At 41.3% G+C, this 18,042-nt stretch overlaps 1 protein-coding gene across 9 annotated transcripts in view; it reads right to left on the reverse strand.

The window, feature by feature from the left end:
• CYRIA (CYFIP related Rac1 interactor A) overlaps positions 1 to 13,519 on the reverse strand; it is a 57,877-nt gene extending 44,358 nt beyond the window's left edge. For 2 of the 9 annotated variants that reach the window (XM_066994957.1, XM_066994955.1), the window contains exon 1: positions 13,261 to 13,514. The gene's annotated coding sequence lies outside the window, so the exon portion shown is untranslated. Of the gene's footprint in view, positions 1 to 2,560; positions 2,676 to 13,260 lie in introns of all 9 variants that reach the window. The other 7 variants (XM_066994954.1, XM_066994956.1, XR_007159704.2 and 4 more) reach the window with 7 other exon arrangements.
• Positions 13,520 to 18,042: the final 4,523 nt, after the last annotated feature.

Consider the following 18,042-nt stretch of genomic DNA (forward strand, 5'->3'; position numbering starts at 1 on the left):
ACAACACAGCTGCTACTTTGAATGTTTCCTGCTGTGTAAGAAATAATTAAGGCTGTATGATCGGTATTCAAGAAAGCATTTACAGCAGAGAGGGCAAGTTAATTCTACTTGCAAATGAAGAGTTAAGCGACGTTGCATCACAGAACAGACTAAAGGTGAAACAAGAGTTAAGCAAGATGTGATGTGTAATAGAGAGGCCAGACTCTGAATTATAACAATGCAACCACGATGTTATTTCACATTTTAGAACTCTTTTATTCAAAAAGAAGGCGGCACATGTTCCAAAATGAAGTTATGAATCTCTATTTCGATTTAAGATACAGGGGAAAAAAAAAAAGGAAAAGCAGCAGAACACACTTATTGATGTATATAGTGAAAAACAAAGGCTTGTTCAAATGTTTAGTACCAAGCTGGTACTATTTAAATATTATGTGGAAAGATGAGAGAGAGAGAGAGAGAGAGAGAGAGAGAGAGAGAGATGGCAAATCTGGACTCTTGTGTTCAGGGCAGATCTTGCTGAACTTCAACTTCAGTGGCACCTGCTCTTGGTTTTGGCTCCCTTCACACACAACCCGTCACCCATTGCACCTGACATCCCCAGCCCAATCCACCACTCAACCCAAGACGTGGTTTTTGATTGCAGGGCTGTTCCCAGACAGAGGGACACACACCTGGTTCAGCAGGCAGCTTGCATAGCCTGTACACCTATTCCTCATCCCCTACAGAAGAGGCTGGGAGACAGATGGGAGCGCTCCACAGACCGGATTCAACCCTTAAGTTGTCTAAAGAGAGTCTGGCTCAACTGACATCAGGTTGCTAATAGCTTTAATGCTGCTTTAAAAAAAAAATAAAAAAATCAACCCACTAGTTTTGCCAAAATATAAAGTTAGACTTACATCTCCTTGATGGGAGGCAGTAAGACAATTAAAGAGGGTTGAAATATTTGCTTGAGACAGACTCCCCAAGGAAACCCTAAAGATCATACCAATTAGGGTTGGTGTTAGCAGGTTGCTACTGTTACTTTTGATAACAGAAAGCAAAGCTTAGGAAAGGGATAAGTTTTACACTAGTACCAGGATATATGTCCTCTGGTCAGAGGACACTGTAGATGCCATCTGTTTTCTTTTATTTTACTTTTTGATTTAAAACACCAGACCATTATTCATCATGAATATATATATTTTTAATAGAATTTTCAAAATGTCTAATTGCCTGTGTATTCCCTGGGGCTTTTCTCATACACACAATACGAAACTTAATTATTCTATGATTTTAAGTTGCTCAGGATTATTTTTCCAGCTTTCTAGACACAGATTCCTACCTTCAGATTTGATCGATTTTTTTTCTCAACCCTGCTAAGCACGCAAAGAGAATACTGCCTTTGCTTTCTCAAATAAGCTCCTGAATCCCAGCTTCCTGAAAAGCAGGATCTGCAGCTGCATATATAATAAAAAATAAAATAGAGCAGGGCAAATGGCCACACTCTGGGCTTGGCACCAGCTAGCATGGTATAGCTTGTGGCTGTACAACTAAAATCCTGTCCCTCCAAAACATCATGGCCAGATCCAGACAGCCTTTTGGAAATGGTCCACAGTCTATACTAACCCCAGAACTATGCTTGGGCATAATGTGGGAGAGTGTTAGTTGGCACAAGACAAAACTGTGTCACGAACAGTACTAAATTTGTAACAGTACAGACAGTTGCATGCCATATCCATTCCTTATTTAGTTCCTACTATAAACATGTATCATGATTATAGTTCCCAGTTGCTTCTGGAGAATATCATTTTAAGAAGTGAATTCCATAAGCAGCCAATGCATTTCAGAATTAACAGGTCACCTTTTCCAGGCACGAGAGCTTCTAGCCTCAATAACACATCCTAAACTAGGTTGTTGGTGAAAATGTGTACTCTCTAGGTTTTAGAATTTTTTTAGTGTATTCAGATAGACAGAAGATGAGCATCTGTGATCTGACTCCATTTTAGCAAGCCTGGATTGCTGTCAGTATTGTATTGGACCAGACTGTCAGCTGGTATAAAGTGGGCACAGCTCTAGTGACAAGTAGCCAATGTACAGCAGATGAGACTCTTCCTCAAACTTTACCTGCATCAGTGTGGTGGGCAAGGACAAAATTCAAATACTTTAAAAGGTTAGTGTTTTCTGTGTTTTTTTTTTCTTTCTGTAATTAACAAACTCATCCGTGTCTTCACAAATTTGTTCTAAATCAGAAATCCTCACTTATTTACTTTTCCTGCAGACACAGATCAAAAGAATTTACACTTAATTTGTACAAAAATAAACATAAGTAACAAGTCTTTGTGCACACAACAAAGGCATGTGTTTTTTTTCCAAAGGAAAACATAACTACCCTGGTGTAAACTGGATGCAAATTTTATACTTAGTAAGAAATACTGTCTCTTAAACTTCATGTATATGTGATTATGCAGTGTCACAGGGTAATGAAAGAAATAGAAAAATTAAAACTGAGTACAAAAACATATACTCCTTTCATAAATGCATACCTATAAGTTATCTCAATACATGCTTCTCCAAGGCTTACCTTGAAATAGCCTTAAAAGGTAATGGTATTGACAAAACTGCGTATTATTCTGTGAAACCTCAACCTGGCTTTGACAACTGTTGGAGTATTGGCTGCCGATCTGGTCCACTGAGCTCTGAAAAATTAAAATATCAAACAATGCTGCTTTGTCCCTTGCCCAGTATACCAGTCCCAGTCACTGAACTCTTGTACCCACATTTGCCTGGGAGTGCTTTAATCGTAGCCCCTTGAATTATACGTGCAATTTCTGTCTTTCAAAAAGTGACATGAGCACATGCATAAAGATGATCACTCCAGTTAACCAGAAAACTATCAGATCTGCCAACAAAAAACAACCAAAAAAACTAAAATACAAATGCCCTCCCACATAAGAGAAGTAACAAACTTCTTAACTCTCAGCAACAATAACATTGCTGGCATGAGACAGGCATATGTTTCGCACAGATCTTGGCCTAAATCCTAGTTCTGATGTGGAAAAAAAAAAAAAAAAGTAATAAACCAGCTTGTTGAAAAGAGAAAATATGACTTTAGATCCAGAATTACTATGGTCCTTTTTCTCTGTTTTCTCTGACATGCTGCCCAGAATACATACAGTAACACTAGAAAAAGATGAAGGTAGGAAATAACTGGTCAACACTGTCATCTCCATTTTCTCCATTTTCCTTTGGACTCCCTGACAAAATACTTCATTTCATATGAAAGTAAATTCTTGCATCACAGATCTCTACTTTTCACAGTTGTTTAAGAAAAAAAAAAAAAAGTAAAAAAAAAAAAGTCTGGTTTCCAAAGGTAGATACGTTCTGCTATCATTCTAAAACCTGTTGTGTTAGATTGAGCTGGAAGAGAGACAGCTGATTTACATGCCTCCAAGTCACATTGTTTCATAGCATCAGTAAGTAGGGAATGTAGAAGACTGACTAAAACCAAATTCATCATTACTGTGGATTGACTTGGAGATGGTTTTGAAGGTATGTTCAGGACATCAGCAGCATGCATGGCTGGATCTGACAGATTAAGACTGTCCTGGTGCTGGCTGCACACTTTGATGCTGAAACATAAACTAGCTGAACGCTACCTGGTAAGCCATGGTAGAAGCCGGATGGCACTTATTTAGAGCTGTTAATTGTCTTCACTCTGTGGAAAAAATGTGACACTCACCAATGCGAGGACAATGCTTTTTGTCAGAATATGTCAAAAGAAAGTCAGGACACTCGTGCTTTGCTGTATGATGAAAGACACTAATTACGACTGCAGAGCAAGTGGGCATGAGGCCCCCAGTCATGGAAAAGCACTGAGACTTCCAGATTTGATTTCTGGGCAAGCCTTCAGAGAATCACCTCAATAGTCTGTTTTCTTGAAAACTGGAGAAGAAACTTTTTAACAGTGCAACATTAAGCACTAAACTTATCCTGCATATCTACAGTCACTGGCACAAGATGGGAGAATACCACACACAGTCATTCTTTTAATCACCGTCAGGAAAGTTTCTGCAGGTTTGGAGGACAGCCTAATCCCAGAGAACTGGTATTTTTTTTTTCTTTATTCCAAATTCATTTATATCCAGCCTCCCTTCAGAATCTCTCATCCACGTAGCAGAAAATAAAAAAAAAGTTATTCTAAGAATGAAATGTTTTACTTCAATGTCAGCTGAAGGAAGTACTACCACATACTCTAAGAGTTATATCAAATTAAACGCAGAGAGCAGAATGTCTAATGCCATGTGGAAGAGTTAGTGCAAGAAATAGCTACCTGAGTAACCTCTCCCCCTGCTCCCCTTTGAGATCCGCTCTAAAACAAGTCATATGGCAGCACTTTTCTCCTTTTATGGGCAAAAAAAAAGGAGAAAGGAAGTCAGCACCACGAGCAGGACTGCATTGCCACGTGAATCGAGCAGCTCAAAGCTGTAAGACTACGTGCTCGTGCCTACCTTGGTGAAATGAGAACACACACCCTGGAAGAGGGATACCATGAATCAGTTGGCAGGCACTTACCGCGTATATAATTATGTCACAAAATATTTCATGCCTGCTGAACTAGAGAACGTACTAAAAACCAAAGGAGAAAGGGCATGTAACATATTTGTATTTGCTTATCTAACATCTTCTTTCTTTATGTGAATGGCCTATCGCTAGATGCGAATCTCTTCTTTTGGAAGCAGCTGTAGTGATAGTATGACTCAGAGCAGCAATTAAAATGCATTCCTGTGAACTATAGTACTTTCTCCTGCGTATATTTCTCTGCCAGTTGCACACTGCCTTGGTGCCCAGCACCCACTCCCAGTACCGTGGGAGTTTTATTTTTTGTTCAGCACCAAGCTGTGGTCTACAGGACAGTCGGAGAAAGTTACAAACGATCTAACTTAACACAGCTTGGCCTTTTCAAGAAAACTGTCAGAATGTCATTAGCTCAAAACTCGGGAAAGGTAAATGATATAGAAAATGCCCTATGTATCAGGCAAAAAGGAATAAAAGCCTTGTTGTTCTTTTATCAATAGGAAGAAAGAAATCATTGTTTCTGCCTCAATAGTTAAACCCCTAAATCATATGAGGGGACTCCTACCTATAAAAAGCTAAAGAATCGAGAGACAAGAAAGCCCTTTTCCTCACCATGCGCAGGTGATGGGACGATGACATTGTAAGAATTCCCATTTCCTCTCCAACGACAGGCGGTCAGGCGCACCAGCCAGACCACACACAATGTATGTACATACATACAGTGACCTGCAGGGCACCTGCAGACACCTTGCACGGAACTAGGTACTTATCTGTCAGCCGTACAGGTACCTATCATCGACCAAGAGCCACCTTGCTTTTCCTCAGCTGTTGATGCGCAGTCATTCAGCATTTTATTTGAGTGCTGCAACTTAATATTCGACTGCTTTGGGACTCATCCTGCAAACAACTAAATTCAATTACATGAGTTACGCTTGCTGGGTTGCAACCCACGCATCAAAGTTAAAACGCAGATAAGCACTGGCCGGGTCAGAGTCTCTGTCCTCAAAGCATTTTTTTTAAAGGAAGGAAACAGTCTTCCCACTTATCAGATCATTATCGGGTCAGATTAGATGGCCAAAACAGCAGAGCTCTGGAAGGAGTTTAAAATAATCCCACCATTTTTTGAAGTCTAGCATTGCTATTACATGGAAAATCAAATTCATTAAATATATATATCTATATATCTCTGTATTTGTTATCGGTAAAGATTATAATTTGCTCCTGGGAAGCTTTCAAGTGTTACCAGTGGGTCTTTAACTCTCTTTTGACAAATGTTATTTCAGTATAAACAAGGGATATTTCTTTAAAAAGTAGTACTTTAACCTGTAGGTGTCCCTTTGCCTTATAAATAAATTAGAAAGCACTGAATAACTGCAATTGCAAAAGTACAAACACTTTATTACGATTGTGGTGAGTCAGACTGCCAGGATTTGGCAGCCCACAGTGTTCCTCAGCAGCAGAACAAAAGGGGATTTTTTAGGCGGATTTACTTTTGGTTCAGTAAAGGACAACATGATACTGTCTGTGCCATAATGAATCAAAACCTCAGTTAAACACAGGCGTAAGTAGTCAGACCACAATAATTTTTGTCTCACGGTGTAAAAATGGACAGGAAGATTATCTATACTTCTAAGGCCTCTAATATGTGTGCTCTCTCAAAGTCTTTTGGATACAAAAACCAATAAAAGTAGTAAGATTATCTAGTTGCAGAACTACAAATCTGTTCTGCAGGCAGCATATCCCCAGAATACTTCAAGATCAGGAATTATTTTCTATTTTCCTCTTGAGTACAAGAGGTGTTCATACAAAACAGTAAGTGGATTTTTTAACACCTTCCCTAATTAAAAATATAAACCCTGTAGACCTAAGTATTGCACTCCCAACAAAATCTTTCATGTATTCAGAGCATGAAACACATTTTAAGAGAGACTCATTTTCCAGCTTCCCAATCATGATCTCATTTGGACTCGCAAACCGTTCCCACAGTAATTGATATTACAGCGCTCTGCTGTAATACGGTCTTCTGAGAGGGTGAGGAAAGTGTTCCAGTCCTACAGGGTATTTGTGCTTTAATAATAAAAACATAGGAAAAACACTTGCAAAGTATCAGCTCCCATTTCCTCTGCTGCCATGAAAAACCCAATCAGTTATTAGGGAGATGACTAAAGTCTTATTTCCAGAAACTTCCAAAGATGCCCACATCCATCATGAAATCCTTATCTACAGGAGTCACCAACAGTCTACAGATGATCCTTCAGGCAGAACATCATAAAATTACCAAACAATTCAGTAAAAGAAGTCAGACATACGTATATGTGGGTGGGAAAAATTGTAACTGATAAAAAAAATCAAGACTGTTCTTGGAAATGAAGCGTAACAAATTTAACAATCTAGCCTTCTAAAACATAAAGAGGTTTGAACAACCTAGAGAAATATTATTATAAATGTTTCCCCTCCCCCAATTTCCACAGCATTAGAAGTGCCCAAAAATTAGGAACAGCAAATCATCTGAACCAAATAACAAACCAAATGATAAATACCACTGCACATCTCTTATGATGGCTATTTAAACACAATTCTGGAATCAATTTACTTGAGATAGGATCATACGGATCAGTTACCAGAGAGAGTTTTCCTTATTCTCCAAAACCAATCCAGCTCCATCAGTGACACCATCACTCAGCATTTCCGTACCAGCTAACAGCTGACAGTAATGAATTTCTGCCCCACAGCTCCACACCGCCGTTAATATGCATAAGAGAAACCCAAAGATGTACTTTCTGCTCCCCTCCCAGAAAGCCATTAACTCCAGCTAACCTCCCAGACTTAATGTGGGGTTGCTGCAAAATGAAAATGAGGATGATCCGGTTATGTACCAAATACATTGGCAATTAAGAAAGGAAAACAGAAAGTAGGTTTTCTTTGAAACGCCTTTGAGAAGTAAGAAAAACACCTCTTCCCCTCACTTCTCAACCTAAACACATTCAGCCTAAACAACAGAAATCTTGGTACGCTACCGGGCTCAGTTCAGTTGTATACTAGGACCAGCTGTTCTCAGCACCAACTTCGACCCCCCTGCATTCCCCACAGACATTACTCCAGGCAGGACATGGGTCTTTGTACATCTTGCATCTGCCAGTGAAGCACAGGCGCAGTGGAAGTCGTAGGGCATCTGGGATAGGACATGATGCCTGTGTTGGGCAATTCCATCAAACCATGCTCCATTGTGTCCTAATCCCCAAATAAAGATGGTCTTCGGAAGGTAACTGCAGTCCACTCTTGCCAAATTCTGGACTTCATCCCCCCAGAAATCTACTCTTTCCTTAGATTTACCACTTCCTATGAGAACAGAAGCACAAAATTGGATTCCCATGAAAATTCTGGAGATGGTTACAATAATTCCAGTTAGGAACTTAAAGTAACTGGGTTAGTAAGCAGGAAGCCCTCTAACCTAATAGGAAACAACGTTGAGAAGTCGATACCTTAAACATCATTATCCTGGAAGCTCAAGAGATGCCTATGTTATTAAGAAGGGTTTTAAAACCTTCAAGCCTCCCCGGGAGCAAAATACAAAGACATCCCTTTCACAAAGAGATGAGGGAAGGAGTCACGCAATTTTGAAGTTTCGGATGAGAAGATGAGAGCACACCCCCGAGCACCATTTAGCAATTCAAGAGCATCAGTAAACCAACCATGGAGGAAGTAAAAGAGCTGGGTGGTATGCTCTTTTCAGGCTAAAATGCAGGCTCACAACCACATCTCCACTTGACAGGGCACTGCCCTAGCCAACAGACTAGTCTCTCCCAGACCATTCCCAGTGAAGGTATGAAATTGAAGAATATTTACTGGATGAAAGAATGAAACACCGATAGCAATCAGATTTCCCTCACCTCAGATGAATGTCTTCATCACAGGGCAGGAGTTGCCCTCCCTTCGACCTAATTAATTTTTTTTTCCCCCAAGTAACACACTTGCAGGTGAAATAAAGGTTTCCTACCACTACGGGACACTTTATGAGATGCTGACTGTTGTACTCTCCTGGGAAGAGAGAGATGTGAGCTTAAATTACTTCAAGCTGAAAAGGGGACATAGAAACAAGCTTCCCGCTTCATGGGTAATTGATGCAACTAATGCACCATTGAATATAAAGAGAAGAGGGAGAGAGAAACATCACTGCAAACATTTCTTCCTTGAGTTTGAATAAATAGTTTACACTTCTTATTTATTTATAAGCAAAACAAGGTTTTCAAATCCAGGGGGATCATTCCTGTCTAACGATGCCAAAGGCAGTTAGACACAAGAGAGATGCCATTCTCCTGAACAGTCACGGGAGTAACAGTGCTGGATGGATGCAGACGTGTAGCTCAGTGTACCTAATTTTCCCTACAGTAAAAATACAGACAGCAGTGTGCTTTCAGAAATGAGTTTTAAGAACACCATAGTTGGCTTTGAGGCATCTAACTGTAAAATAGGCCACTCAAATAATTTATGAATTCAGGCTGCAATTCAACAGGGAGAAAGATTTTCCCTCCAAAATACCATAAATTATACATATACACATATATATATATATAAAAATATAAAGCTTCTAATAGCTACTTAAATTTTAAGTAAAGCCTATGTATATCAGAGAGCTATAGGACAGCACAGAACAGCTGTTATCTAAAATGTCAGCGTAAGTCCACAGATCCCTTTAAAAACACCAAACTACCTCCACAGCATTATTAAATTGTGCAAACTCCGATGCCCAGATATGACTCAATCTTTCAGAGCTCACCACAGATAAACAGGTGACCAAACGCAACATCCCAATATATTCCATTCCATGTTCCATATATGACACCTCCCAGGACATGTCAATGCTATTCAACAGATCTGAGGGTGACAAGTTTATGAATCACATTTATTAACTCAAAACTCTGACAAAAACATTGGCAGTTGCGATAGGCATAGATAACACCACAAGTTGCATTGCTAGTGGAACCTTCAAAATGAAATTTTCACATTTTACAAACTTGATAAATTCCTTACACAGATTTATTGAAAAAAATAACTCTCAAACTTAGGCATTAGCTTCACCTGTTCCACTGCCATTCATCCAACTCATGATCTTAAAAGTCAACTTGTACACTGCCATTTCAAACAGGCCTTCCTTCGGAAGTATTATCATTGACAGGGAAAAAAAATAGGGCAAAACACACAGAAAGTTCCCATAGCACACTAGTTATGTACTCTATGGACAAGCTGGTAAAGTAGACAAGAATATTTCAGCTGTTGGTGAGCAAAGGTAACTGTTCCTGAATTAAGTCCATAAGATATGGAAGATGTGAAGATACCACTCATGAGACTATTTCTAAACATTTTAAATCCATAATAATAAATACAAATCTTTTAAGCACCTGCGTGTCACTGCTGCCCTAGTTCATATCCATCCTATATTTGTCTTGTATCTGCTATTTTTCATGTACAAGCAACTACTGTTACCAGATCAGGAATTTGTATCAAACAGTATATAAAGAGGGAAAATAAGACACACGTATTTCATTTTAATTGCAAGTGTAGATTGGAATTTTGTGAAAACAGAAGAATGGTAAAAATCAGTACTTCACAAGAATTAGGACCTACACAGCTCCCATCATTCACATTGCTCTCATCATCATTCATACATGAATGCATAGCAGCTTCTATTACAATTTTAATTTAAACAGCAAAATTCAAATTTATGACTCCATTTTTTGCAGCTCTCAAGCTGTCCCGTATTTTAAATATTTTAATTCATGCCTCTCAAACTGTTTTCTCAGATTTAATGTTACTATTTTGCATTCATAGATAACGTAAGTAGAAGGCACTGCTAAAAGAATGATTGATAATACTGAAACAGATCCAAATACATACTGAATTCAGTACACAGGAAATACTATGAGGTTTTGGCTCCTTCAAATTGATACATACTATTACTATGCACATTCCTCTGCCCACTGATACTATAGCTCACATTGACATAGTAAGTTTGTTTCCAAGGATTTAATAGGAGGCCTAATGATGTCTGGATTGTATGCAGGTTTTGGATTTAGAATATATTTTTCTGTTTTGTGTACAATGTGAACTGAATGATCAAGTTAATGTGCTACTGCATCTAGTACTAAAGAATGTCAGTGATTCCACAAAACTATTTTACAGTTTCTCTAAAAACTCCAACCAAAAGGGTATTTGGAAATACATATAATCAATTCAAGAAGTCTTATTTATAGTATCTGTATACCTATGAAATATAGTTTCCGTTAAGGTAGGAAAATTGTTATTCATCTAAATAATGTCTAGTATTTTTATATACATTTTAACCACTCATTTTGTATAACACATAACCCATGTAAATCTGCAACACACTGCATATGCAAATCCCTGACATCTTTGTGAGACTACCATAGTGCTGAGGACAAGATATTTTAGGCTGACAAAACAGTGTCAAAAATGATGTCATGAAGACAAGCTAAGCACACTAATAATGAATTATCTTCCCAGCACTGTAAAATTCACTAACAGGCTCACTATTATGGCAAAATGACATCTGCTGACAGTAACTATACAGTAGTACCCAAGATCTTCACCATTTTTCTTTTGTGAATTAACCAAGTATTTTTCATTCTAATTACTGGCATACGTTGTCTTTTTAATGACTTGTGACTTGTTTATTTTCTGTTTTTAATAAAGAACAGAAGTTCACAGGCATATGTGACTGCAAAAATGGTAGATGAGAAAAAGTACAGAGCAGTATACAATAAAATAATGGACAGTCATTAAGAAACCATGCAAATAATTCAGAAAGCCTCTCTTATGCTTGCCATAGTTTACATTCAAGTGAAACCTTAATGATCAGATACACTATACTACAGTGGTTCAAAATACAGCTGAAGAATCTTATTCTTAGTTGCTATTTTATGCTTTTTATATATTTAAATTAAACCCTTTACGCTAGTCTCAATCTGTAATTTCATTAAAACATTTTGTGAGTTGTTGAACTTTATGATTTGTTTATTTTTATTTCAGGCCTGGTGTGTGTGGGGGGTGGTTTACAAGAATGCAGAAAGGAGAATCCAACATGAGAAATTACAAAGTTTATTCCCTAAAAAAATAAGATATCTTGCCGATGTATAAATCTTCTTTATATCTTACAAAGATATAAAAGTTAGCATAACTGAGAAAAGGGAAGTATCAACTTAGTTCTTCTCTGTGTAATATGAGTTGGGGTATTTTTGTAGACCAATGCTGAGCATGTAAAATTCTTTGCCCACAAGGCAACCTCCTGTCACAACTGCATTTCATTCCAGATCTCCCCACCTAAGCGTTCACAGTCATTTTTATTTTTTTCTGACCTTGCAGATGGCAAGAATAGGAGAAGGAAAGCAAAGCAAAAACATCCCTATCCCCCTCAACTTACCCTTTCCACATACAAACTGCCTTTAGGAGCTGGTAAATATAAACAGAGTGCAAAGATCCCCTGTATGGAAATCAAGGACTACCAGAACAGGCTGGAAACCAACACACATCACAACCCTCAGCAAGTTATTAGCAACAACACTGAAAGAATGGGAAGTTAAAAGTCTTTCTGTGCTTCTCGTGAATTATGGAACATTTGATTTTATACACTGGCATCATATATTACCAGGGCCGTAGCATAACAAAACCCAGATAAATAAATTTGAAGCTCAACTGTCTTGAAATTAAATTAGGGGAAAAAAAAAAAAAAGAGCAGAAATGCTTGTGTGGTATCTGTTCAGAGATTCAAACGATGAGATGAATTTAACATTGCAGAACGTGTTTTCCATCTGCTCTCTCTCATGCCTAGCCTTCACAATGGCACATCCTTCTAGAAATGGTGCTCACAGCACCCTGCATCCAACCATCTCCAGCAGCTGAAATAGAAAGTTTTCCCTAATAACCGAAGTTGTGAAATTGAACCCCCCTTATGCCCAGCCTCAAGCAAGGGCGTACTTAATCCAGAGAAGGGCTACAGCCTTTTTGTTTGTTTGTTTGATTGATACCCTCAGCCCTGTTACAGCTCATCCTGGCACCTGGGCCCACAGGGAGCCAGGTGCCCACAGCACATCAGCCTGATGGGGGTCCCTGAGGAAGACATGGGAGCTCCTTTAGGGACCGAGGCAGTGATAGGAGCTCAGGCACGGTCCTTTTGGGGCCGAGGCTGCGATGAGAGCTCCTTTTGGGGCCGAGGCAAAAAGCCTCTTCCCGAACAGAGGCTAAGATCTACCAGCAAAACGTTTTACCACGGAGGAAGGGAAAGCAAAGCCTGGCCCTGGTGCCCCGTAACCCCACTCGAGGCCGCCGGAGCCGGTGTTTTTTGAGGCAACAGTTGGCCGCCTCCCCACCGGCAACCCCCCCACCCCTCTGCCCCCCGAGGCTGGCAGGAGGAGGGCAGGGAACGGGGGGCGGCCGCGGGGAGCTGGGCTGAAGGAGGGGGGCACAAAGGCGGCGGCGAGGGGAAAGGCAACCCCCGATCTGAGATGAGAAAGATAAAAATAAAACCACCACAAAACAACACAGGGGCTGCAGAGCCTCCCGTCTCCCAGCAGGGCGCTGCGGGGGCGGCTTCTCCCTCCCCCCCCTTACCCCACGAATCTTCCACCCCTCAGACGACGGGGCGCCGCCCGCCCCCACCGGCGGCCAGCCGCAGCCCCCGAGCCGCCTTACCTGAGCTACCCGTCGCCGCTGGCCGCTGCGGGGACCCTCGTCCATCCCCCGAGCCTCAGAGACAGCCGGCGGCGCGGCCCAGCCCGGCCCGGCCCAGCCCAGCCCAGCCCCGCGCCACACTCGCAGGCCCGCCCCGCGGTGGCTGCGTGCGGCTGCCGCCAGCCGCCGGCCCCGGCCGGGCGCGGTTCCCCTCCCGGGCCCGCCTCCCGCTGCTGAAGGGGGGCCGAGAGCCCCTCAATGTCTCCCCACCGGGCTGTATAGGGTCACAAGAGGGAGGAGGAAGAGAGGATGAAGCCTCCCTCCCCCGGTGGAGGGTGGGGAAGGGGCGGCAGGGCGCGGGGACAGAGGAGGCGGCGCGGTTTGAGATATGGGGAAGAGGGAGAAGGAGGGTGAGGGGGGTATCCTGCCTTTGCACAGACCTCACCAAGGGTGATTCGTGCTCCACATGTACCCCCCAGCCCAGAAGGGTAGAGACACCCGGTGGTGTTACCCCTGAAGTCACTGAAGAGCGGCCCCCACCCACCCTATTCCCCTCAGCAACAGCGGCTTCGACCCAAATCTGCCCTGTTTCCACCGAAATCTGCCCCGTTTCGACCCAAATCTGCTCCGTTTCGACCAAAACCTGCCCCTTTTCGACCCAAAGCTGCCCCGTTTCGACCCAAATCTGCTCCGTTTCGACCAAAAACTGCCCCGTTTCGACCCAAATCTGCTCCGTTTCGACCAAAAACTGCCCCGTTTCGACCCAAATCTGCCCCGTTTCTCACATTTCCCAGCCTGTCCCCTTCTCCTTTGTGGGCTTTTGACTCCTGGTGTGTGTGTGAATGCTTGAGTTCAGCAGGGCTGCAAAGACATTTTGTATGTGTGTGTGCGCATTTCTGACTTCGCAGAAGGCAGCACTTCCTCAAGATGTCAAAACCAGATCTGAGCCCATTCACAGCTCGTGAAAATACTTTGTACTTCCTCTTACTGTTTGGAGGGTTAAGTAAGGTTAAAGTTGTAAAAGTGGCTATGCGGCGCTTGGTTTCCCCCTTCCCCAAAAGCCAGTCTATGAGTCATTTACAGGAAGAAAGAAAAAAAAAAATTGCCTACAAGTAACTATTGGAAGTACAGCATAGAAATACCAGGTTATTTATTCACACCGGGGTTTTGCTTACTGAGCTCTGTAGATGTGAGACGCTGCAAGGCTGACCACAAAGCCATTGTAACACTCTCAGCGCACCCAGGAGTTCACAGCTGTGCTATGTAACGTTGGGAAAACATGTCAGAGAAAAAGGGCCTCTGCGCGCTGAGCAGGTGTGATGCTCTTGAACAAGGTGAGTTTTGCAGTGCTCTGGAGCAGAGCAGCTCGGTAGAGCTGGGAGCGTGTAGGATCTGCTGCTGACCTGATATTCTGGCCTTTCACACCAAGTCAGCGTCCCAGAGCAGCAACACTTACATGCCCAAACTTGTTGTCTTTACCCAGGCTGTGGTCAGACATCCTTGAACTATTGTCTTTTGGTCTGAAAATTCCAAATTTTCTGGTCAGAAAATAATTCAAGGGACAGAACTGGTCTATTAAAAGGCTTAGTCTCTGTTACAGTGGCACATATTTAATACAGCTATCCTTACAGCACCCAGCTTAGTGGAACACTAAACTGCTGGCTTGCATTTTTTATCCACAAGTCTCAAAAGTACCTTTTAAAAGAAGTAAAAAGCATTGCTCCACTTTCAAGCAGGAAGAATGGTCACGTGGAAAACTTGAACCAGGAGAGAGAACTGAACCTCAGATTCACAGCTAGCAACTTAATGTCCCCTTTTCCTTGCTTATTTTTCTGGGGCATGTGTTCTGACCACTGTATAATGGACACGTCTTTAACTGTCTGCTGTTACAAAAAGAAAGAGCTGTCACCCATCACTGGTAAATACTCCCGTTCTGTTAGTGTGTGTTACGTATGCTCTCAGAATGCCTGCACTGAATGCAGCTGGAACTTAGCCACAAGAATATTTTGATTCTGGATACTGATAGTATTTAGGAGTTAGATATGTCCAACTTTTAAATTCTGCCAAAACAAAGGGACTGTTATATATTGATGAAATGAACTGTAGAACATCTACCCAGCTTTAGCGTAACATACTGCCGTAAGACTGAAGTTGAACAGCCTTTAGGGGGAACGGCAGTTGAGTGATAGATTTCAGATTCTCAACTTTGGACAATGACGTTACAGACCAGGAATTAATTGTTTAGTCAGCTACTTGCATATTGGCCATGCCACAGTAACTATCTGTGTGAAACTGCTATGCCAATGCAGATGTGAGACAAATTCAATTTGGGACACATTTGGTAGGATTCAGATTCCTAAATAAAGCTCTTTCTTATCATTTGGACTCTATGAGGTGTCTTACATAGTGCCCAGCTTTTGCTCAGAAGAGGTGCAGAATCTTACAAAGTTCTGTCTCATATCTACCAGCTGCATGCCAGTACCTCAAACACCCTAAACTTTTTTTTGATTTAAGGATGTGCTTGCATTTAGGCAGGCAAATTGTACCTCTAAAATTAGGTATGTAGACACTTAAATGATCTTAGACATTGGTCAGGTGTCTAATCTCCCACTGAAGTCAGTAGTAGTGTCTGGTTCTGGTCCTTTCATATGGGTGTCTCAAGCATCACAAGAAGCAGTCAGGTGCCTACTGGGGAGCGATGATATGGACCAGCCACTACAAAGCTGTGTTATCACAGCTCAAAGCTACCCAGGCTCCACTGAGCCAAGTCCTGAAGGGGTAAGCAGGAATATGCAGGGCATTTCAAGATGCCCTTGGTTATCTTGCTTTGTTTTCTGCCACTCTTATGGAAGCATGCAGGTCTCTTCTAGGTCCTATGACCCATACAGGTAGCTCAGACAACTCAAGATGCCCACTGCTGCAGAAGTCAATCTGTCTTCACTGCAATGGAAATTTAGATCCCTAGCTGAAGACAACTGCATACAGACAACAAAAATTTGGAAGTTTGAGTCTCACATTGAATCCCATCCAAATCAATTTGCTATCTTAAATCTCAGGGGAATTTAACACATTTTGTTGCACAGTTATGACAATGTATATGCAACCAGTTCTCATGGCTTAACTGGAACATAGTAGCATAGCACCAATAGCCCATTTTTTAGATGCTGTCTGTAATTTGAAAGATAACATAGAGGTTTTTGTTTGTTTTTTTTTGTTTGTTTGTTTGTTTGTTTGTTTTAAATGGGAATGATTGAGTCATAAAGTCATAGAATCATAGAATCATTAAGGTTGGAAAAGACCTCTAAGATCATCTAGTCTAACCGCCCACCTCCCACCAATGTCACCCACTAAACCATGTCCCTAAGCATGACGTCCAACCTTTCCTTGAACACCCCCAGGGGTGGTGACACCACCACTTCCCTGGGCAACCCATTCCAATGCCTGACTACTCTTTCTAAGAAAAAATGTCTCCTAATTTCCAACCTAAACCTCCCCTGGCACAACTTGAGGCCATTCCCTCTAGTTCTATTGCTAGTTATCTGGGAGAAGAGGCTGACCCCCAGCTCCCCACACCTTCCTTTCAGGTAATTGTAGAGAACAATAAGGTCTCCCCTGAGCCTCCTCTTCTCCAAACTAAACAACCCCAGTTCCTTCACCTGCTCCTCATAAGACTTATGTCATAGACTTATGTCAAGGCTTTTGGATAAGCCATCCACAAAGCTGGCAAATATTTGAATGACTATCTACCTAGGACAGTGTAGCCTTCTGTAGAGAGTACAGTGCCTTAAAAGTTTTGAAACTCATAGTTTTAGGCAGAATTGCACTAACAATCATCTGGATGCAAACAGTGGCCTTGGAACAGATGGAAAAGTGAGTTCTCTGCTTTCGATATTTGACTTGCCAAGAAGAAGTAATAGATTTATCTAGCAGTTTTCTCAAGTATTTAATGTAGGGGTTGATTTGTGGAATAAAAGGACATCTTTCTTAATATTCATTTTAACTCTGTACAGACTGCCATGAAAGAAGGGTTTAGCACCCACTTCAGAGATTACCAAATTCAAAGGAGAGTCTCTTCAATTTCAGCGGCCATTGAATCAGCCCCTTAATCACCTCCTCCATCTGGAAGTACTTTATTTTTGTGGTTAATGCAGAAAAAAAAAAAAAAAAAAGGATAATGCTAATATATTCTATGAAGTAAATTGTATGAATATTCAGTATGATCCTGTCATCACTTGCATAATTCATGGTACCACTGATACTGTTTGGAATTGTAGCTGTTCATCACTTATGAAGACAATGCTCTGTACTGTTCTGGAATTTAGGGACATAATTTTCTGAGTTATGAGTTATATTGCTCAAAATTAGGAGTAAAAACCGTAGATGAGACATAACAAACCAAATAAATAAATAAAGGGATGGTGGAGGGGAGGAGTTAATCTGTCATTTTATGAGTCTGAATTGTGTCTGAAAATGTTTCCTACCAGAGAAATGTGCTGCTGTGGTTTGTCAGCTTATTTTTCTCTCCTCGCAAAGAATCAGCTATTAGTAAGTGGGCAGAGAAAACTTCTGCTTCTCAGTTGTTGTGGATATCTTCTGCTTGAAGAGCTTGCTTTCTCAACATGCATTGAGCCTTCATTGGAAATCCCCTGTTTATTTCTTGCAACAGCTGATGAAAGAAATTAGCAGAAGCATGGGCAGACGGCCCTTTGCTGGCAAAGGGCCAACTACTGGAGATCACAGCAGCTACACTGATCACAAAAATATAGGAGTCCCCACTGAACACAGCTGGAAATCTGACTTGTG

Source organism: Anser cygnoides, chromosome 3 (assembly GCF_040182565.1).
Source record: "Anser cygnoides isolate HZ-2024a breed goose chromosome 3, Taihu_goose_T2T_genome, whole genome shotgun sequence".
In the NCBI taxonomy this organism is placed as follows: Eukaryota; Metazoa; Chordata; class Aves; order Anseriformes; family Anatidae; genus Anser; species Anser cygnoides.